General features: G+C 36.4%; 1 non-coding gene across 1 annotated transcript; it reads right to left on the bottom strand.

Moving 5' to 3' along the window:
- Positions 1-2175: 2175 nt before the first annotated feature.
- On the bottom strand, positions 2176-2247 carry TRNAV-UAC (transfer RNA valine (anticodon UAC)). The gene has a single exon. It is a non-coding gene; the product is annotated as a tRNA-Val (tRNA).
- Positions 2248-15452: the final 13205 nt, after the last annotated feature.

Genomic DNA, 15452 nt, shown 5'->3' with positions numbered 1-15452 from the left:
TCATCAATGAATACAATAACAAACTTGTCTAGATAAGGATACAATACACTATTCATCAAACACATAAAAGTAGTTGGAGCATTAGTTAAAAACAAAAAGGAACCACAACAAACTCATAATTCCCATACCTAGTCTGGAAATCAGTCTTGTATATGTCCTCTTCTTTGATTTATACCTGATGATACCTAGATCTCAAGTCAATCTTCAAGAACACTATTGCACCCTTCAATTGTAAAACAAATCATCAATCCTTGGCAATGGATACCTTTTCTTGATCGTCACCTTGTTCAACTGCCTATAATTGATGCACAACCTAAGAGTACCATCCTTCTTCTTCACAAACAACACTAGTTCACCCCAAGGTGACACACCTGGCCTTACGTATCTCTTGTCAAGCATTTCCTTTAACTACAATGTCAGTTCCACTAGCTCTGGAGTGCTCATCTTGTAAAGTTCCCTTGATGCTAGTGCTACCCCTTGTACCAACTCAATAGAAAATTCCACTTCCTTATGAGGTAGAAAGTCATAAATCTCTACTGGAAACTCATCCTGAAATTGTTGCAAGATTGGGTTCCTCTTCAAGAATTTTGCTTCCTTAATATCCTTATCTTTATCACCGTAAATATGCACTGCAAATAATATACATCATTTCATGCGACTACGCTTCTCCTACATAGCTTTAACCATTCTAACTAATGTTGCCTTCTTCTTGCCCTACAAAACTCTCTATTCTCCATTGTCACACAAGCATTCAATATCCTTTTCATAACAATCCACCTTAGTCCTAGCAAGATAAAACCAATCCATGCCCATAAGCATATTTTATGATCCCAATGGAGGTAAACTTAGATGCGTAGATATAGGCATACCATTCAACTCAACTGCACAAGCTCTTACCCAATGATGAAGCCTCTTCTTAGTATCTGTAGCCAACTGCACTAAACAAGACTCTGCATGCACTTCTTTTCTCAAACCACACTTAGCCACCAGTTCAGGGTTAACATAACTATATTTAGCTCCAGGGTCAATAAAAATAGAAAAAAGTTGATCACAAAGCTTACCGCCCATCTGGATAATATATGCCTGGTGATTCACCTGCATGTTATCCAATGTTGCATCGATATGAGGAATTCTCTACCCAACATCTCCAACTGTCTGAGCTTCCTATGCACTGTAGATTTGAGGCCTACCACCCTGATACGACGGGAAATCCTTCTTGAGATGCTCCTTGCCAAATAACCAAAATTGGAATTTTCCTTTACCCTCACCTTTATTCTGCTGCCCTCCAGGATGTGACACATGTCCCACTACAAGAAAAAAGGACATTGGTGAGGGGCTAAAAATGTCACCATGAGCTCATTGGTGATGGTCAAAAGAGCCTTCGTCACCAAAACCTGAATGTCACCAAAAGTGGCATCGCCAAAAGTATAGGTGTTGTAGTGACATTCAAAGTCCATCACCAATAATGATTTATAATGATGGATAATGACCATCACCATTTCATATGAGCAATGGTGACGGACCATAGCCTCCATCAACAAAAACTGAATGTCACCAAAGGTGACGTCGCCAAAAGTATAGATGTTGTGGTGACATTCAAAGCCTGTCACCAATAATGATTTTTAATGACAGATAGCAACCATCACCATTTCATATGAGAAATGGTGACAGACCATAGCCTCCGTCACCAAAAAATGAACGTCACCAAAGGTGGCATCACCAAAAGTATAGGTGTTATGGTGACATTCAAGGTCCGTCATGAAAATTAATTATAATGACAGATAGTGACTGTCACCATTTCATATGAACAACAACGATTTATTGTGATGGATCTTTCATGGTTGTCACTATTGGTGCATATATATGGTGATGTTCGTTGACCATCACCAAAAGACACATTGGCAGAAGTATAGGTGTTGTGGTGACATTCAAGGTCCATCATGAATAATTACTATAATGATGGACAATGACTGTCACCATTTCATATCAACAACAACAATTTATGGTTACGGACCTTTGAGGGTCGTCACTATTGATGCATATATATGGTGGCCTTCGTTGACCATCACCATTTCATATTGTGGTGAGGGTCAAAAAATGGCACCAAAGCTCATTGGTGATGGTGAACAGAGCCTCTGTCACCAAAAATTGATTGTTGCCATTCCATATGGATGTCAGGGTACGACGGAATTGAACCACCAACCTCCTGCTTGTAAAGCAGGTGCTCTTCCACTAAGCTAGCACCCTTTAAAGAATTAGACTTTTAAAAATTAGACCTCGAAACTTCATAAATTGTAAATTCTACGACTTTCAATAAATTAAAGTCTTGGCAATATTTTACTAAAAAAAGAAAAGAAACATCAAAGCTGCAGGTCCCTACCTAATGGTTATGGCAGTTATGAAAAGTGGGTGGAGGGAAAAATAATTATGTATAAGAGAATCAATATGTTCGGTTGAATACTTAATTAGAAATCAAGCTTTGAAGACATTTATAATCTATAAATGACCTATAACTAGCAAATGCACCAAATATTGCAAAGCAAATGTCATAAGTGGATAGCATATGGAAGAAGAACATTGATGAAGATAGATGCAATATGTTATAGGTTGAGTGAAAGAAAAATCTCAATGTTGTTGTTGTTTGGTGTTTAGATATCTGAATGATATCTAAAATTCTGTGCAAATGTAACACAGATCTTCGGAAACCATGAAGGACACATGATAAAAAATTTATATATATATATATCCCCTTTACATAAACCAATATGCAATTTGGAATTTCACAAGTCTGCACTCAAAACATGACAGCAACCAACAAATAAAAGAAATTGACTTGCACAGAAAGCAATAGCTTCACCTTCATTCTTGAGTTGCTTTTGTTTATTTGAACTTGACTTGTGACATTATTTATCTGACAAGGAATCAAAATCATCACTAGCATTAAATTCATCCAACACAGACTTTGGAGATCCCACTGACATCTGCATTTTTGTTGCCATGCCTAGAAACCATGGAGATCGATCTCAATAGTAGAATAAGATGTGTGTCTGTTGCTTAAGAACACATTCTTTATTAACCATTGTTACCTGACAGAAACCAAAGAGACAACACAATATCAGCATACATAAAATCCCCTACTGAAATATGATCATAACTTAGCTAAGAAGTCTAAAAGATGTTCTTAATTAATAAACTTTGTATTTGGAAATTTTGTTTCTTTAGATTTAAAAAAGACTATGTTGTACAACACTTCTGTCTATTTATCCAGGAAATTATATCATAGCATATGTCACACGGTAGCAATCTACAATACTTTAAGTAAAAAGACAAATTTGCTCAAGAAAATAGATTTAGAAAAGAGCTTTGAAAACTATATGTTTATCATCAAAGCTTTAATTAGTTTAACAACAAACTAGTTGGTGCTTGAAAATCAAAATCATTCATAGGAAACGAATAGTACAATGGCCAAAGTCGCTTTCACACAAATAAATCTAGAGTCACTATTGTCATTGCAGATAACTAAAATTTTGGCAATGGTCTAACAGTTAGAGCTTATTTGCAGGGAAGACTCATCAATACCATCATTTTTTTTCCATAGTTTGTTGTGCCTCTAGATCCAGATTACATAGCTTGTTATTCTCAACTTCTACCTTTTAAGTGTTGATTTCTGGCTCACCCTTTGAAACACAATTCTACCACTCCATTTGATTTTGTTTTGTCAAGAGAATTGGTAGGACTTTCCCATCCTCTGTTTTACATCAATCAATAACCATCCATCAATGATATAAAGAATAATTAACAAATACACAACAAAGGCCAAAGATGCACTTGTTGTATACCTATGTTCTAGGAATCATCTGACCTTACTGGTGCAAAGAGCTCACCCTGAAAAAATAGCATCCACGTGGAATTTACAAAACTTTTTTAAATTAAACTCCAAGTAAACTAATCAAATTATGAACATCCTTTTAATCAATAAAATCTCTGACTTAAAATAATTGAATGTTATATCAACCATGTCAAGTAACTAACATCGGGTGAGAAATACATGCCATGCATATTGGATTAGCGAAATAATTGATGTGATAAAGCTCAAAATCAAACATATGACTTACAGCTAAGAAACACAAATAAATGACTTACAACTAAGACATGAGGTTTCCCTTTCAACCTCGTCGTTAAATAACTCTTCTTTATGTCACAGACCATTAAACTTTTTCTGATACCAGGTGGAAGTGGTATTGTAACATTAACCTCTAATAGAGTCTGTGTCCATGACTACTTCTCAAGATCCGCTCCATTACCAACATTTGGGGCTAGATAAGATACATGCAAAAACCATCAACATGAAAATGAAATCTACATCCTTGTAAAAAAATGGGAGGAAAAAAAAATTCCACAAATTGAAACAGACTGTAGGATAACTCATTCTTACAACATGATTATCCTGACATGAACAATAAAAAAGGAAATCAGGAGAAATGTCATTTTTGCCACATTTTGGCAATCATTTCCTTTTGCACATTCTATGAGCAATTGATGAAAAAAGTCAGCTAAAGCTTGTCAACATCAAGACTATATTAAAACATAAAGGAACCGCTCCAACACATATAATCCTAAACATAAGTATCTATACATATAAGTATTTATTGAGGACATTGTACTTTGTGAAAATATGGAAGTCAAGTCTTTGAAATAACACAATTATGGTACCACTGCCTTACGAAGTCCATTCATTCAAGTATTTACGAAGTCCATTCACAAATTTCTTCAAAATTCAAAGTTCAAACAATTAACATGTAGCCTAAAAAAACTGAGATTTGAAAAGGAGATAACCCAAAGATGTAGAGTATATATCTCACATTTATATATCCTAATTTCTAGACATTAAAATGAAACTTTTTAGCATACTATTGTGAATTCGGCCCAAAATTCTAGAAATAAATATTGATGGTTATTTTTGTTAAAAATGGAAACTAGGGCCAACTTCCACTTTGAATAGCTCCTTTGGGGAATATAATTGTGGCATTTAATTCCTCTTTTCAAGAGGACCAAAATCAATCTCAAGATCGTTGAATTTGGATAAGTAGAAGTGGAATTTTGAATTTATGTTTCTCTCATGCAAATTATTTAGGTCAGCCTCAACTATATTTCGACTTAAGAAGATCAAAAGTCACGTTCCCTCAACTCCACTGAATTGCATATATAGAGGAGAATTCTCTCTCATTCTGGACACATCAATTAAAAGAAAAATATATCTCTATGGCAGCGAAGATTAAGGAGGATAAATTCTGGTTATTGTTGGGATTGTTTTGGTTAGGGGTTTGTCATAACAGGTCTGAGCTTGGAAGCAGTGCTTCCCTATGGTTAAGGACAATCTTATATATGGGTTGTGACTTGTTTCGTATGGGACTTCTTCCTGTAGTTTGGCCTCAGTTAGAAGATATTCTCACATCTTGATCGGAGGCCTTGAATCACTTGCCTAGGAAGATGAAATACAACATAAAGTCGTTGACCTTATATGATAGTATTTAAGTGCTTGTTGAGGATGACATAGAAACTTAAAAATAGGCTAGGACTACTACAAATAATAGAGCCCTTGTAAGAAGAAAAATGCCGCACTGTTTACAGAATTCAAGTGCTGGAGCAACATGCTTCAGAAGCCCTAATCCAGAACCACAGAGGTAATATCAATGATGACCTTAATGTGGTAATAAACAAGCTCCTTAGCCAACAAAAGGGAGCATCATGTGAAATAAGGAAGGTCACAGTAGAAAGGAGGATTTTTGGATCAATCAAGTTAGAAAGAAGTGGACTGTTGTTGCCCTAACCAGCACGATCTTGTACAATAATATGATTTGTCCTCTGTGAACAAACTGCCAATATTACAAGATTGAATGGACCTAAGAGAAGTGATGCTTGATCTTCATATTGGAAAGTTATTTTATATCATTTTACTCGCTCTCTTTCTCTACTAAACATTTGATGATAATAATAAGAAGATTTGATCAAGTGTTTTCCCCATCTTGGGGTTTTTCGCTAGCTTGAGCCATATTCTCATGTCTTTCTGTCTTGGCTTGTCTTTTGCATCTATCATTTATGTTATTTCGTCAGTTACTGTTATATAATGTCTAATGTGCTTGGTAAATGGATTAATGGGCATATGGTTGAATGAAGTATCTAACCTAAGAAAAGAACATGATAACTTAAAATTAACATGGTATTAGAGCTCAGGTGAGGACAAGGCCAAGCTTAAAGAGATTGCAATCACTAAAGAATTTCATTGATACCTCCAACTCTCTGTGGTAAATCAAGTCAGAGTTCAAATCTGGGTTATTTCTCAAGGCCTTCTTCAAGCCCTAATCAGTAAACATCGGCACCAATCCTAAAGATATTCAACTATCATGGCCTAAAGTTGGAAGACAACAAGGTATTTTCTTGTACTTTATAACAGTCCCACTCATCAAGCTTAAGACTGTATCATCATTGTAAATTTATGGAAAGATATTTTCTATCATCCATGGAGTTAAGGTCAATCCTCTACAGATCTCTGTTTGAAATACTATTCTCATCTCTAGAGGACTGATCAAGTGCAGGAGATATCTATCTAAGATATATTGAATGCTTCAGATAACAAGTATAGGCTTTCATTCATTCTATCATTACTTTTGAAGCTAAGATTCCTTCCTAAGAAGTTACAGTCCTGGACATCGATCAAGAGTACCAAATCCTAGACCAAAACATATTTCAGAAGGGTCCCAGAATCTAAAATTCCTCCATCAAATTATGAGCATGATCACCATGATCATTGATTAGTATCAACTGTTCAACACCTATTCTCTCTATCAGTGCCTTTGGTTTTGGAAGGATATTTCACTTTGAAGATAGAAATTTTCTGCAATAGGGTCAAGTCACTATGATGCCTTGCTTGAAGGATCAAATCATCTAACTTGTTGCAGGAATAAGGCCGAGGGATTGCGTAAGAGAAAAGTTAAAGAAGGATCATATTGATCTCAAGAGACATATTATGGTTATGTTGGAGGTATCCCTAAAACAAGGTTATCGATAATCTGAGCACAGGAAGGTTCGATTAGTCAACACTTGGCACTCGATGGTCATTTTACACAATCTCTCGGCCTCCTTGAAGGTCATTGTTGCAGTGAAATTATAGTATATTCTTGTTGGTGAAAGCTGTAGTAACTATGCAGACTTGGTTATTATTATTTGGAAGGCTCATATTTGAACCCTATGGCATATTGAACTTGCTCGCTGACTGAAGCATGATAACCTTGTCATTAACATAACTCTATGGCCTCCTTGAGAGAGAACTGATTCATTATACCATCCTACAACTCGCAAGTTGATTGGCTATTAACTTTAGATATATGTGAGCATGAAAGTTTAAATAAGTCATCTTTGTCAAGATTTTGACAGAGGTAAACTGTAGCAGCAAGACCAAGATGACTCTATCTGATGGAAAACAATAACACAAATGAGACTAAATGAACACAGTCCACATAAAAATGGTTTTAAACTTTTATTGTTGAATATCTTACAATTGTGATAATTATCATCAACACATGTATCTATTGTCCTTTGATAACACTACAGTTTGATAACTTAAAAGAAATACAGCTGAAACACAAACAAAAAATTTACTACATGTAGAATTGCTTGCGAAGACTCTCATGAGATTTGTAGTCATGAATTTGTGCTTTATTTTTGTGACACTCACTATTTCCAAACTAAGGAAAACATGAACAAAGAGAAAAATAACTTGGCGAAGTTGAAGGCTCTATTTTCCTTATTAACATCTTCCTTTGACAAGGATATTGGTAATCTGTAGGTCTTTGGGCACTCAACACTGGATGTTAATTGGATGAATGCACAAGGTCAGGTTTAGGATACTTCCTTATCTCCCTTAGCTACTCAAATGAAAGAGCTCTCTAGGCAGTTCTAGATGATCAGAACCTCTCATGTGTTCATAAAACTTAATAGGACAACATATACTCTCCCAAAGAAAGGACTATAGTTGTAAGAGAACTAAGTTCTGGAGAAGGAATTCATTGGTTGTCATTTATCTTATTTAAGATAAAAGCATAATAGGTTACACAACATGGAGACCTTTCTTCAGAGCATTCATATCAAACTACAATTGTTTATCATTTTTAATTTGCAGTAATCAGAGAAAGGTAATTTTATTGATGTCCAACAAATGACAAAAAAAATATGCCAATGAGACTAGAATGTACAATCAATAATTACCAATCTGTAGGGGTGTCCTGGGCTACCCTGAAAGCATAAAGAGAAACTTATTTATTTATGTTAGAGTGCACTTGTGCCAAAGTTTTAATTCTAAATTTGGTTGCTCTTTACAGACAACTTCCACACAAGTCTCCCTGAGATCCCACTTTTATCAATAAATGATACCCACATTTAGTGCAAAAACCACTAGTGGAGTTTTAAGGCCTCCTAGTCATTAGGGAAGTTGATTATTAGGATTACTTGTGAAATATTATGTATTTTTCAAATTCCAATACACCACATATAATTCTTATGTATTTTAGAAACTCCAATATAAAATCAATATTACTAGGAGTCATCAAGGCCAACAAATATATCTTCAACCATATAGTTGGCCTTGATGACTCCTAGTAATATTGTTGCCTTCACTAAATGTATATGTAAGATGAATTCTAATCACATCCAAATATATGCTTCTAAGAAATAGCTTGCAGGTTATTAAGTATCATTTAAGAGGTAATGCCCAAATCATGTAGGTTAATTGTGTGTGCAAGTGTTGCAAAATTTAAATATACCTGGCTCTGGTGTGGAGTTCTCTGTTTACATTTTCCTAAAGGCAGATAGAATCATGTACCTCATGTGGAGTTCTCTGTTTACTTTGTCCTAAAGGAAGATAACATTGACTAGAAGTGGTGACGTGTATTCATCTGGACAATTGAAAAAAGCTATTTTGTTTACTGTCATGTCTTGAGGCTCCACTTCTCAACATACCACAAACACTTGAAACAGTGTTGGTGGAAAGGCATGACACCATGGCAAAGGTTGTACCACACCTATCAATGAACTTGTATGAACCTGAAGCTTCTGGAATTCCTGGAAACTGTTTTTATTGATGTTTTTTCTTACCCTTCCCTTTCTTCTTAAAACACTAAGAATCATAGTGGTCATCCATACTCGAAGCTTCTACAATTCTTGCAAACTATTTTACTGTTATTGTTGCTTACCCTTCCCCTACTTCTCAAGATACTGAGAAGCATATTGGCCATGCTTCTTGCACTTGATATGGCTCAAATTATTCTTCTGTTGGTTAGAAGAGCTTGAATCTTCCTTCTTCTTCTAACCCTTCACAAATCCTATTTTATTTCCTCCTTTCCTCACCCTCCCAATGAGGGCTAGCTCTGGTACATCTTCATCATTGGCTGAAACCATCTCCAATCTCATTTCCTCCTCAATAAATGCATCCCACAAACTTTCGATTAAGGGTAGCTTCTCACAAGCACATACAAATTGTACAAAATGGTGCCAATATGGACCAAAGCCATTCAAACTGATCCAAATTAGTCCATTCTCTTCTACCTTGTCATCAAGTGTAGCTCGTTGATCTCTCAACTCTTGATCTTTATCAGATAGATAACTACTATAGTAGTGTTTCTCATGCAAGTAATGGATGATTTCTTCATTAAGAGCATTCTCCTAGACATGTTCTCGCTCCAATACAATGTAATCAAGGTAATATGCATTTCGATATCAATCTTTTTCTCTACAATGAAAGGGGTTAGATGATTCTTCACTAAATCCAAAAATATTCATTCCAGTTTGACCAATTTGTAATCATGCTCAACCAATTCCTTGGTATCTGTTGAAAGTAAAATCCCCTTCTACACAAGGTACCACAATTCAACCTCTTCCAAAAGATGTTGCATCCTGAACTATAATAGAGTTGGAAGTGCCCTCCAACATGTGACAATCCTAAAGACCCTAACTACTTGTGATCACAACTCTTTAAACAAACATGAAAACATATCAAGAACTAAGAATCAAACCTACAACCTCTTATAGGTGGAGGCCAACTTTCGTAAACACACAAAATAACACTCCAATCCTTGGAGAAACTGGGACATCACATCCCATGGACCACAACCTTTAACCAGCTGAAATCCACTTCATTTTCTAAAACTCGGGCATCCCACCCTTGAAACGCTTCAACAACTCCCTCTAACAAGTTTCAATCCTATCCATGCACAACTTCCTATTAGATTCAGTGAAAGTGCTCTGATACGATGTAATCCAAACAATAGTAATTAAATTTTCTACTAAAAGAATATTCCTAAGGTCCTAGGTAATTTAAAACCCTTTATGGGTATACTAGAATGTACAAAAACACACTGCAGAAAAATAATAAGAGCATGTACACAGATCTGAACTCTCAATCACATCTATCTTCTATTGAATGCAGAGAAAAGAAAATACAATGCAATACCTCAAAACCAAAAGCTTGCTAACCAACACGAAAGTGTTCACTACATCTCCTTTATAGAATAGGAAGATGAGAAAAGATACAAAGTATCTGGTCACATGCATGAAGCACTCAAGGTGACTCAGTCAAACGCTAGCCCAAGTTTAATCATCTAGTGTACCCTTGTTGCATGGATAAGTGTGCCAGGTAAGTGCATCTCAACTAGAAGACAAACAGAAGCATGCATCCCCTTCCTTGAGAATTGTGCCCCCTACCTAGACTAGAACCTTATCATGCAAAAGCGCTCTGATTATCTAGGGTTTTGTGCCCTCCAAATATTAGATCATGCATGTAGAACTGAACTAAACTGAATCTGAACTACAAACTGAACTAAACTGAAGAAAAAATGGAATTTCTTAATCTTAAACAACATGCAAACTGAAATTAATTGAGGGTAGCAAAACTGGAAATATACCGTCTACTCTCTTACATAACAACACCTCCCTCATACTATAATGTGCACAGGAACCATGACAAATTGTTGCCATTATTACTACTGTATGGACCTGCAAAAAGTACACCCTTATTATTGTTGTACCTGCCAATTAAGTGCACCCTGGTACTGTGGAGAATACTATCAGAGTTAAACAAGGTAGAAAATATAACAAAGGACATGAACCAATTGATCAAAAAAATATTACCACCATGATAAATTGAATCCTTAAAAGAGTGACTAGCGTGGGAAGACACAGAGTTAAGTCAAACAAAGTATAAATCTTTGCCATAGATAAGACAAAATTTACTGCATGGTTTTAAGAAAATTCATCTCAATGGGAAAATAAATTGTTTCAAACCCCAAGATTCAAAGGAAATTGACTTAATGTACAACAAAATGTTAGAATTTTGTTAAGTTGCATCTGCATTTACTCGGATGTGTTGATTTGATGCTATATAATTCTTAAAGCCATGTTCAGCCTACAATGAGTCTCTAGCTTTTCTTTTGTTAAAGTTGCAGGCCTATTTTAGCAAAGCCATAGGCTTTGATCATTATGAAATGTAGTTAAATGGTTTTTTATGGATTTATATATTTTTCACAGTTTAGTTTCAATTATGCATTTTTCCATACCAAGTAAGAAATAAAACAAACCATTAGCAGACAAAGAACATATCAATCAGAGCTAAACATGTAAATATAATGGATAAAGGATATACAAATGCAAAATGGAAAGATTTAACTCAAAAACTGAATAGACAGTGTGGTGTTAATAGTACCTATATAGCAGGATTTGATATCAGGAGTAAAGACACACCAAGTCCATTGAATGCCTCTTTCCAAGAACCCTCAGTAAGAGTTTGCCAAAGTCCCTTTGATTTCCCAAATGCGCTAGTTTACATCCGAGTAGAAGTTGTGTCCAGTGGCTTTCCAAAACAAAATAAACCACCACATAACATAGTGTTTATGTATAAATTTGAGCAAGAAATGTACAAGTCAAAATACCAAAATTTGGCTAGAAAATCCAAATCACTAGGACAAAGCATGAAGAAAAGGAGTTGTACCTGTGTTATCATAGCTGTGCAAGCTCTAGTTGGAGTAGCTATAGCCAAATTTTCCTTTGTTCCCATATACTTGTTCCTATGTTTCAATTAAAATCTCTTGGACTATAGCTATAATAGCATTGGTTAAATTTCTGATGTATAATTACTTGATGAAATTGAATAAACTAAACTAATGGTAAATAATATCACAAATAATTATCTATAAATCAGAAAAGGTTTTTCAACACAGTATTAGAGAAGTGAGACAGGCAGTGGAGTGTGTCTTGGTGGAATGATCTTGTATCAAACAAATCTGTGTGTTTCCCTGGAACTAGTTTATCTGCAGATCTGAGGATTCAAGCATGCATTACATAAAGATACATTGGCTCTAGTAACCATTATTATACGCAACTACTTTTGAATTTTTGTTTTTTCTTATTCTGGAACAGGTGTAAGGAGGTGAGAATGATCATTCTCCATAGTCAAGTTGAAGGGAGTCGTAGCATTAGTTGTGTAGAATAGTAAATATTAATTCATGACAATTTGCAATCCCAATGACATGGTTTTATGCAGTCTCCTCTACTTTGATTTTCTTTGAGCACCACAGATATCAAAAACTGAAGGCAAAGGCAAGGGGGCATTGCAATAATATTACTCTATATTTGAAGAGTTGTCACATAATTTCTAGACATGCATTGGAAGATGTACATATATATGGCAACAAAATAGAATACATACATGTCTGGTGCGGTCAAATTCTCCACAATCTAAATATCACACCATGAGATAGAACGTCTGAATCGACTTGAGGATAAGCTAGTGACAACAATGGCTCAGTATAGCAGTGGAAGCATTTACTGGTGGTGCAAAAATTTCCATACCCATTTTGCAAACCCTATTTTCTCTAGTATGGCACTGCAACCTTTCCTATGCTAATCCACTTGCGATGAGATTAACCAAGGATTGAGTCCTAATGTCGATATTGCAAGGCTAGGGTTAGGCCTTGGGAAATTATTAACACATTCATATTGTATTGTTTGCTTTTGGGATGACAATTGCCCCTTTCTAGGTGGTCCTTTAGAAAGATAAGCAAGAAGTTAAAGTTTCAAACCAAGCTATGTATAGTCCTTGGGCCAAGAGTATGTTGAATGGCCTTGCGGAAAGGATTAGAGAGAGCACAAGTGGGCTAGTAGAAGGTGGTAAGGGTAGTGATGGTGATGACGATGGAAATGGAAGAGGTGGTGTAGGAGATGATGAAGCTGATGGTGAACAAGAGAACCAATTTCTACTACCTCTATTGACTATGGCATTTGTAGCTTTTAATTTATGGTATTGTATTACTGTCTAGGTTATGGATGGCAATATGAACAACAACTTCTTGCGAATAGGTTGTGGACTATTTTGTCTCCTCATGCAACTAATTATCAAAATTCTGAATAACGATCTAAAACTGGAGGGAATGCACACCACACCTAAAGTTTTGCTGAGGAAATGGTGTACATGTAAGAAACCTTCCTCAATTATATCCAATTTTTGTTCCACCAAATCGAGATCATTGAGTATATGCAAAGTGTTGTTCCTTGATGCTCATGTATGTCTTCCATGTTATCCCCTTCTTTTGAATATGTTTTGGTAGGGAAATGGTCAACTCCCCTTCTTATCTATCTCATGTAGGTGATATATGTAGTGTACTTTGGAAAAATTCAATCCTCTTAATCAACAAGCTCGCATAATCAATAGCTCTAATACCACTGTAATGTAACCAAACACTATGAAAATGCAAGTTGTAGTACTTGGTCACTATGAGGTGAAAGATGACAACATTAGTTCTCTCTTTTCATTTTCCTTTTTAAGATTTTTTGACTGAGATTGTGTGGTTTTTATCCAGTTGACTACTAAGTGTATGAATCATTTTATAGCAATAGATTGTTTTAGGGGTTTGTTTTATAAATTTGTTTGCAAGCATGGGATCCCATTCATGACAAGGTAACAATTACAAATAATAGAACAAATAGAATTGTAAATTATCATTGCCATTAACATAATCAGAAACATGCCTGAATAATTGCTGAGATCTAGCCTTCTAGACTTGTTAGGCATAGGTCTTGATCCGACTCCTTTTCCCCTAAAGCTCCCCCGAGGCAAACCTTCTTCCCTGTCCAAAGATAAACTTCAAGCTGGGGATGATGTAGCTTCAAGAAGGCAAAGTACTATCCACAGGGCCCTTAGAGAAGGGAATGCCCCGATTGAATCCCCCTCATGAAGATTCTCTCTTTCAACTGTAGAGGGTTAGCTAGGCCCGATAAGAAACTAGCCTTCCGAAGATTGATCATGGCAGACCCTGTCGATATTATTTTCCTGCAAGAAACCCTTGGTAGTGCTGAAGCTATCTCTGGGTTGCTCATTTCGATGATCCCGGGCTAGACTTTTCAGGCCCTTGACGCATCCGGGAGATCTGGAGGTTTGGCCCTAGGCTTCAACTCTCGGACCACTAAGCTTATAAACTACTGAGGTAGCCGTGGGAACCTAGGGGCGATCTTTTTTCAACAGAATTGAACTCCGAGATCAAGTTCATTAATGTGTATGCCCCTTGTCACCAGAGGACTGAGTTTTGGGAAAAACTCTTGAGCTCTAAGATTCTCTAGAAGGAACCTCTAATCCTGGGAAGGGACCTTAACTTCTCAATAGGTCACTCGGAATCCTGGGGCCACCATGCCCAAGCTGACCTCCTCTTAGACTTCTTTGAGCACATTTTGGAAGTGCACAGCATGGTGGACCTTCCCTTAGCAAAGCTGCATCCCACCTGGAGGAATAACAGAGTTGGGGAAGCCAGCCTTTCCAGAAGGCTAGATCGATTCCTCATTAAGGAAGGCCTTCTTAGCTCAGGTTTCAATCTCAGGCAATGGGTGGGCACAGGAGGACTTTCAGATCATTTTCCCATCTATTTTGAAATCAGAGGAAGGATAGAAAAGCCTAAGGGTCCTTTTAAATTCAACTCCTCCTGGCTAAAAGAGGCTTCCTATATTCAAATGGTCAAGACCTTCTGGCAGGCCCACCCCCCTGCTGCTAGAGGGAATATCGCCGAAGGCTTTGTGGCTAATCTAAAAGAATTGAAGAAACTCTCAAAATCTTGGGCACATAACAAGAGAGTGATGGATGATAGAATCCTCCGGGAGACCGAAGTAGAGATCGCTGTGATCGAAAATGACAAGAGGGGAGTCTTCACCTCTCTTGATCAAAAGGACAAGCTGCAATCTCTCTATGCCTCTTGAGGCAAAATCTTGAAGGATAGAGAAGAGACATGGAGACTGAGAAGTAGGGCAATTTGGCTACTTGAAGGTGATGATAACACGAAATTATTTCACAAATTTGCAAATGGGAGGAAAGCAGTTAACACCATATGGTAGCTCAATGATGAAAATGGGATCCCCTCAAA

The sequence above is a fragment of the Pinus tabuliformis genome, chromosome Q (assembly GCF_031772625.1).
Source record: "Pinus tabuliformis cultivar Carrire ecotype Pingquan chromosome Q, CPIR1, whole genome shotgun sequence".
In the NCBI taxonomy this organism is placed as follows: Eukaryota; Viridiplantae; Streptophyta; class Pinopsida; order Pinales; family Pinaceae; genus Pinus; species Pinus tabuliformis.
This window is presented reverse-complemented; position numbering and strand designations above follow the sequence as displayed.